The sequence below is a fragment of the Alligator sinensis genome, unplaced genomic scaffold (genome assembly GCF_000455745.1).
Source record: "Alligator sinensis unplaced genomic scaffold, ASM45574v1 scaffold1277_2, whole genome shotgun sequence".
Lineage (NCBI taxonomy): Eukaryota > Metazoa > Chordata > Crocodylia > Alligatoridae > Alligator > Alligator sinensis.
The window spans coordinates 149144-157950 of NW_005843023.1; the positions used below are offsets into that span (position 1 = coordinate 149144).

Below are 8807 nucleotides of genomic sequence, written 5' to 3' on the forward strand. Positions count from 1 at the left end.
GTTAGCCCAGGAACAGGTGGGTGGGCCACTGGGAAGTTGGCCCCGGGCAGGCCCCCTGTTACAAGGGGTAATATAAGAAGTACCCTTTTTTCCCAAAGGATTGCAGATTTCACTTAGGCCCCTGGTACACATTATATTTCTTGTGCAATCAAGGTGTTAATCACTCCAGAAATAGCAATTGGCCACACATTCATGGAATTTATGGTGCCATAAAATTGCAAACCAAGGATAGAGATATTACTTGAAAAATGTGTGACATTTTTGAGGCTGGTTTGTATGGCACCATAAGCTGAACATGTAGTATGCTGTCATCCCAGTGCTGATAATCAGCTGACTGTCAGCAGCGGGATCTGGGCAATGCTGAGCCTAGAACTTGGCTGGAGGCTGCCCTGGGCTGACTCACTAAAACTCAGCAACTTAAAAAGCCTTGCCCTGCAGGCTCCAAAAGGCCCTTTAAAGTGCCACATTTCAGTGCATCTCAGCCATTCTGCTTCATGATGTTTTGGATTAAACTTTTCCTTTCAAGGAAGAAGCAGGGGGAATTTTATTTGCATTCTCTGGAGCTACTGAGGTAAGTGAGCAAGAGGTAGGCATATCTTTTATCGTGATCAGTTTTCTTTAGCTGTATCTGGTTTGAGGCCTCTCAGGGAGACATCCATCAACTTGCAGCACTTTGTCTTCTGTTTCTCAGCTTTAGTAAATGACAATTTACCTTAAATGGACCTCAAATACTGTACAGGTGAAGCTAAACCTAATATCTCTGCACAGATCTAAATACTTCCACTTTGTTACTGTGAGTTTTCTCCAAAGCTTGACATGCTATGATGTATAACTGTCACTTCCCTGTGATATGAGCAGTCACCAAAACACCCTCTGGCTGTTGTCAGTCTCGCTTAAAGCACTATGGCAGGTGTGATCACAGCAGAAGAGTTGTGTCTGTACCATTGTCAAAGAAAGAAATCATTTTCTTCCCCTTCTACCTTCCAGGTAAGAAAAAGGAAAGGCTCATAAAGGGACTGCAATAAGTCTGCTGGAGATGTCTTTGCAGACTCTTTCTCCTCCCCAGATTGGAATGCGCTTAAGCTCCTTTGGTCTGCTTATTTCTTTTCCCTGGCAGCCCTTGGGGCAGGTAGGTACCTAATAACTTATAACAAATGTTATTTATGGGCTCAGAATTCCAAGAACAGGCCTTTACAAATATGCTATATGCTACATTCTGCACCTTCCCCACTGGCTCCTAAACATGTTAGATCACCGTGCTCAGGTTTCCTTGGGTTTTGCTTTAAGCCAGATCCAATTCTTCTGATATTTCCACAGGAGCTGAATACTGTAATAAACAAAAGCGTACCTGTGTGTATCTGTGCGTCTTGCTCCTCAAATAGGTGCCATAGACTCTATACTTTTTGCAGCTCATGAAGATGCTTTCTTAGCTGGCAGGATACGGGTTTGTGCTTTAGGAGGAGGGGAACGTAAATTTTGCCTTGTGGTCATACTGTTTCAAATGCATCAGAGCTGCAGTGATGACATTTTAGATACATTTAAGCTTGTGGTGCTAGGAAGAGATTTCTTTCAGTCTGCCCTAGTCCTTCTCTCAGGCAGAACATGATCTTCAGCAATTCTAAACTCAGTTCAGACAAAGGGCTTCTCTGGATACCACTGCAAAATCTGTTTATACAGAGATTAAAGGCAAACTTTTATTCAAGGAACATTTTTGGACGCTATGATAGACCGTCTCAATAATATTAGAACAAGCAGAAAATTCCCTCCTCCCTCCCCCCGTGGGAATTAAGCCTTTTTTTTTAAAAGCAGGATGACAAAGTTTGAACTGTCTTTTTTTTTAATGCCTCTGTCCTTTTTGGGTTAGGGACAGACATTACACACAAACTGGTTTAAGTGATCAGAAACTGGTTTAACCCTGTAACAGAACAGATGTTCGGTGCACATAAACCAGTTTGAGAAAAACCTGGATGAATGTAGTATCAGACTTAACTGATTTGGCTCAAAACGGTTTGTGCAATGTCTGTCCCAGACCCCTTACTGGTATAAGATAAACCAGACACCCCCAGCATCCTGGCATGCTCTCTGGGCTGGGCAAGGCTCTCTGCCTGCACAGCAGGGTTGGCCCTTCCCCTTTGCTCCCTGGCTGGAGCTCCAAACACTGTGGGCTGCTTCCCCACTCCGCTCACCACTCCTTGTTAAGCAGGAATCTACCTTTTCCCTCTGCCTTGCAGATAGGTGTCTGTGTATTAGCTAGCAGACCACATGCTGGCTACGGTCTGTGCTGAATCAACAGGCAGAATCAGCAGGTAGCCGGTAATGTCCTTCTGTTGTTTTCTTAATTGGTTGATAAACACTGTTATCAATTCCCTGCTGAGCTAATCAGAGGTCCTGGGAACCTAGCCACATTCCCCCCAGATCCATGCTGTGGAAGAGAGGGAGGGCTGCTCTAGCACCCCCTGGTTTCTAGCCTGAGCCACTGCAGGCATGTGCCTGCATTTCTAGGATGTCTGTCCTATTATAAAACTGATTTAGCCTAGCCAGGGTAAACTAACCTGCAAAGATTTAATCAATTCAGACTCAGGCTTTTTGAATGTCTGTCCCTAGCCCTTGGGATCAGGAGAGTAGCAAAAGGACCAGTATTCTGAGAGGACTAGGTCCTCATGGCCTGCTGGAAAGGAGGATGCATTGAGGCCTTAGGAGATTTAGTCTCTCTGTTCTATAGCATGTTTCATCCCTTGTGATTCCAAAACTCTTTACAACTCGTGGTTCAAAGACAGCAGGTTTTTAAGCAAGATATCAATACCAGTCAATAGCTTATGACAGGAATCAAAGAACCATCATATCCATTTGAAACTCCAGAACACACTCAGATGGGCTGAGATGGAATTTGTCCAATATGCCAAAGTAAAGATCTGTGCTATTACAATAAATGCCATCAGGCCTTTATGGTTACAAGTGCATTCAAACTTTATGTTTGCATAGAAAAACCTCTTCTGGTATAAGTAACTTTACACCAGAAAACAGCATTTTCTCTGGAGTAAATGCTGTGTGTCTTGCGTCTACTCCTTTTTCCCTCTGAAGTCAATGAGTGTCTTTACATGTGCTCCAGGGTGTGGGGGGTAGGGGTGGTGCTTTAATTAGAACAGCTCTTGGGATGATCGTCCATGGTCCTTCCCTGCCTCCCTCCCCCACCCCGCTCTTTTTATCTGAGTTTCCAGCTGGTGTGGGGCAGGATACAGAGGCAGGCTGGCCTTGCTGCTGTGGCTGTTTAGTCCTGCTGCTGGCTCCCCCTGGGTCCTACTGCCACTGACTCCTGTCATCTTTGACAGGCAGCCAGGGGCAGATAAATATTATTTTTCTAAATTTTTAGGGGCCCCACAGGCTGTATTTTGCCCACCCCTGTCCTAGAGTGCTAAACCTTGTTAGTCTCCCATCCAAGTACTAACGTATCTCAACCACACACCTGGCTTGTATAACCTGACTGGGTCACAGCAGATGCTTTCATTACAACATTGTAGACCCCCAAGTTGCAGATAAATAGAGGGGGTAAGGCTGTAGCCCTTACAGAATTCAGTGAGAATTTTATCAAAGATTTCGGTTAGGCCAGGACTTGGCTCCAGATATTTTGGTCTGTGGCAAAGCCACATTGAGTGCAATGGAACTAGGAATTCCTCCTCTCCCTGGTGAATTTTGGAACACTTCTCTGAACCTCCAAGTCTTTTGAGGTTAACGTGGTGCTGATCCTGAAAAGCAGCAGTATTTGGCCTAATATGAAACAAGGCTCTGGCATCTGTAGATTTCAAACACTGGTAGAAAAGGTGGGAGCTGCTGACTTCAGACAAGATTCCAAAGCTCTTGGAATTGTTTACAGTAGAGTCCCATCCAATAAAGATTCATTTAAAGAACACTGAGAGAACAAAAACAAAATACCTAGAGATGCTGACTTACCCTCTTCAGTCATCCTCCCTCACTGATGATTAATCATCTCCCCCTGCCCCCCTTTGAGCCCAACAGACCAGATATGTTGCATTCCTCATCTTTAGTGTTAGGAAGGGGTTTGCTTTTTTGCATGCCATTCACAGGATTCAGAGGGCCTTTGCACTGAGGTGAGGATGAGGGATGCACATTTCATTCACCAGAAGATATTGTTTAATAAAATAAATGCTCTGAGCTGGATTCTTCACCCCACCCAAGCTCTGCTCAGACACGGTGGAGTGTGCAGCTGCAGAGGGCTGTGCCTCATTCTGTACCACAGCCTCAGTCACACAGCATGGAGTTAGCAAACTAGAGAATTCAGATATAAATATACTGGTCTGTTACCTGCAAATTGCATAATTGGATGTAAATGTGTCTCATTCCTGTAGAACTGAAATCCCTGAGACTCACTAAAAACTAGCTAGGGTAGAATCAGAAGGAACTACATTTTAAACAAGATAGACACTCACCTTTATGGTCTGCTTATTTGTGTGAACCTAACTACCCTACAAAATCACATTTAGAAATATGGTTGTGGTCAAATCCTATTACAAAGGTTTATCCTTCCGTCTGTGGACAGATGAATTATGTAAGAGAATGAGGTTATATCCTGAGGGGACATGTACTCTAAAGCCTCTTTGTATTGCTGTGGGTAGTATAAATTGGCCTAAAAGTGAGTGCAAATGCAAATGAGGAACAGGTGTTTATTGAGATTAAAACTGATCCTCTGGGCCCCCAAATCTACCAACATATCTAACACCATGTTCTCAATGAAAGATAGGATAAATGGATATGTAGATCTGCTTTCTATTACAGAGTTTCTCAACTGTGTCCCTTCCCCTGAGCCCCATTTTGAAGCGGCATCAAGAAGACTTTACGAGCTGATGTAAATCAACAGCTGCATGGACCAGCAGGGTGACTGCTTAAAAAAGATGTATTGACCACAGTGCAAAATAAAAGATGAATCTGAAGCTCATGGGGAAAGTTTCAATGACTTCAGTGAGTTTTGGATAAGGCTGCTGTACGAAATTTCACCAGGTGTTTCATTTTGACGCTGTTTCAACTTGTTTCAAGCTCGAAACAATGAAATTGAAACAAAACAAAAGGCTTCAAAACAGACTTGAAACAAACTGAGGGCAGTCAAAACGTTTCAAAAGTTTCAAGACATTTCAAGTTTCAAAGCTGGGCTTGCTTACAGGGAAACAGAAACTAAGGAGAGGGAGGAGGGAAGGACTATTCTGATATTGACATCTGCAGCTGGCCAGTGACTGTGATCCTTCCCTGAGGTTCCTTCCAATCCCAGTGCTCTGGGGGAGGGACAGAAAACCAACTGCACCTTAACATACACACATAGTCACACGTCATGAGTTTTGCTTGTCAGCAGCTTGAGGTGCGGTTTCCCAGAAACCTTTTCACCTATCTTCTTGAAGCCTGGCATGCTTTGTGGCCTCAGCAGAGGCTGCCATCCCTGTAGTTTTTGCCCCCCTGTGCCTTCACACTTACAAGTAACACAAGTTTTGCTTCCAAGATTTTGAGGTGCAGTTTCCCAGACACCCCTGCACCTATCTCCTTGAAATTTGGCAAGCTTCATGCCCTCAGAAAGGGCTACCATCCCCACTGTTTTCATCCAAATCTGCCAAGAAATGACAAAGTTATAGGAAGTTTCATGCTTCCCCATTATAGCCTATGGGCAAAACATCAAAACAGCATCAAAACAGTGAAACAGTTTTGATGAAATGAAACAGAACAGCGCTTCAAAACTAAATGAAACGCGAAACAAAACACTGTCCCATCAAAACAAAACAGTGCTGTTTCACACAACCCTAGTTTTGGATCAGGTCCCAAGAATCTGAGAGCTGGGGTTAGATCATAATGCTCTGTCCACTAGATTATATACACATTTGGTGTATAACTAACGCACAGACATAACTAGGCCCTTGGCCAATCTAGAAAGGATCAAGCTGTTATCAGTGCATCGTTTGCCCATGCACTGGTGGTTGGCCTAAGAATGGCTACAAGTGTTACTGCCAATGTGAGAATTTACAAGTAGTCTCCTTTAGCTTGGATAATAAGGTTGGAGTTAGTCTTGGTTTTGAACCCAAAAGTAACTCATTTTATTGCTCCTGATACATGTGTTTGTTTTTTATTAGAACTTGGGTATCTGCTTGTACAAAGCCAATGATTTATTAGAAATTAACACCTGATTATTGAATTTAATGTGTGACCCACTTTCCCTGCTTAAGAACAAATTAGTCCGCCATTGGTTGTGTATTACGACTGCTACTGAGGAGTAGTGGTGCATGTGCAGGCACAATGCACTCTTCTGCCCTATAAAATCAGACCTGCTCCAAAGTCTGTAACTATCTTGCCCTGTTGGGATGGCCAAAAAAGGAGCTATAACCTCTGAAACTGATGATGGTTCTTATTCATCTCAAGTGATAGAAGTCAGTGGTTCTGGAGCAGAATGTTATCAGGATGTGTTCTGTTCCCCATACCGCAGAGTAGATTCTGGTGTCTGTGTAAATGAAAATGCAGTCGCAAATCATTGCAGAGATAAATATGGTCAGAGGAGACAGGAAGTGATTTTGTTACCATGGTACTTGAATGTAACATACTAAATTCATCTCTGATATAATTCTTTGACAATCAAAAGGGTTTGGACAAAATTTTTGTTAGGTGGTGGTCACATTCTCCGGTATATGAGCAAATACAGTAATGCCCACATCTAAACAGAGTGAGAAAAATGGTCATTGGAGCAATTAACTCAGTTTAAGTAAATAGGGTGCTTAAGTCCAACTTGTGTAGTATTCTAGTAATACGCTGAAATCTGCCTATACTTGCTGATCAGTTCTGTTTGCCATTTTCATTAGCACATTTTGAAAGAAGAATGAAGGGACCCCCAGACTCCAGGCTTACACTCCACAAGGTCTGTGAGATAACAGCTTACCTGCTGGAAGACAACACCATACCATCAATCCTATCCCTTGACAACTTTAATCTCTTTCTGGCCACTTAGGCAGGGAAATTCAACAAGAGCTGAAGAACTGACAAATTGATCTGTATATCAGGAACACTCAGGCAGCCTTGTGTTGCCTACCAGTTACAGCTATTGAGATGTGGCTATAAATTGCCATGTCCACTTAGATAGCACTTTCCATAAGCCACTTTAGAAATGTTAATGACATCATCTGCCCCAAGTCAAAGTCTATGACAAAGTTGAGAGGAGCACCCATTTCTTTTGACTCCTAGCCCTGTGCTTTAGCTACAAGCCTCTCCTCTTTTGTCACAAGCTGTACAAAATATGTAAAGAGATGGTTTCTTCCACCTAACCCCGCCACCCCGCCCCAACCACACTCTTATATAAATCTACCTTGGGAAACTGCAGCAGATAAGATAAGAAGTTATGGACTCAAGTATTGTTGGTCATGGTGAATGCTCTACAGAAGAAGTGAGTTTAGAGCAGGGACGGGCAAATTACAGCCCGCAGGCCAGATTCAGCCCACCAGGCACTTTCATCCAGCCCTCAGTAACCCCCAACAAATTGTGCCCTGCTCAATCTTTCCACCCACAAGGGTGGGAGCGAGGCACCTACACCTGCCCCCAACATATCCTATTATTCCTTGTTCCTGCCCTCATGGGCAGAAGGGTGGACCCTGCTAGCACAGGGGAGGGCTGCTGCTTCAGGCTTCCCCGGCATCATGCTCCCTCTGAGCAGCAGGTAGGGAAGTTGTGGGAGGGGGCAGGGCTGCAGCTGGGTGGGAGTGCAGAGCGTGGGGCTGGGGCTGGCTGCAGGACAGAGCCCTTGCCCAGGGGGGTGGCAGCAGTGTGGAGCTCAGGTGGGCAGGGCGTGGGTGTGAGGAAGGAGGGGTATGGGGACCCTCCCACAACCGCCCCCACCCCCCCATTGGCACACAGCCCTGGCAGGCAGCGGGGGGTGGCAGCAACAGCAGGAGGAGCAGGGAGCCCTCTGCTCAGTGCTGGTGCCTGGCTCCTGGCTTTGGCCAGCACTGTGGGGCGCACAGCACCCGCCAGGCGGTTTGTTTCTCCACGCACTCCCCACACTCATGGGGCACAAGAGGGAAGCCCCACACACTGGAGTGGGGTGGGGAAAGCAGAGGCCCCAGTGCCTGGGGCTTCCCTCCTTTGCCCCACAAGTGCAGGAAGTGCCTGGGGAAACAAACAGGCTGGTGGGGGCTGCGCTTCTCGCTGCAACTTGCAGTGCTAGCCAGAGCCAGGCACCAGTGCCCCCACCCACTGCTGCACCATGGGGGGAGTGTGTGGGGGATCCCCACATCCCTCGCACCCTCCCTCCCACCCCTCAAACCACCCCTCCAGTGTTGCCTGCATTGACTGCAGGACAGGACAGGAGAGGACAGTGTATTTAACCAGCTTCTCAGGCAGGTTTTGCAGCCTACCCTGAACTTTGTACTGCTGCAGCTAGGATGTTTCTTGTATACAAGCTAGCTGGTTTAAAGTTAGCTCCGTATGTCTGCACTATACTGCAGGCAGAGCAACGACTGTAGAGTAACAACCAGTTAGTCTCTAAGGGCACCTATACACAAGCAGTGAGGCTGCTCCAACATGATGTAATTACAGCATGTTGAAGCAGGCTTGATTAACTGAGTTAGCTGGACCATGGTAATTACCATGCTCCAGTAGAATCCAGTGTCTCATGTATCAGCATCCTGGCACTTAAAAATGGCAGCAGGGGCACTCTAATTAAAGCTTGTTTGACAAATTTCATTAAAGCACCCCCATCGCCATTTTTAAGCACCAGGACACTGATACATGAGATGCTCTGGGCACTTTAATTTGAGTGGCTCTCAGAACCG

The 8807-nt window shown here is 45.5% G+C and overlaps 1 long non-coding RNA gene across 1 annotated transcript; it reads left to right on the forward strand.

The window, feature by feature from the left end:
- The first annotated feature begins 390 nt into the window (after positions 1 to 390).
- LOC102375746 lies at positions 391 to 4946 on the forward strand. Its single transcript, XR_325285.2, has 3 exons — positions 391 to 571; positions 988 to 1129; positions 4792 to 4946. It is a non-coding gene; the product is annotated as an uncharacterized LOC102375746 (long non-coding RNA).
- The last annotated feature ends 3861 nt before the right edge of the window (positions 4947 to 8807 follow it).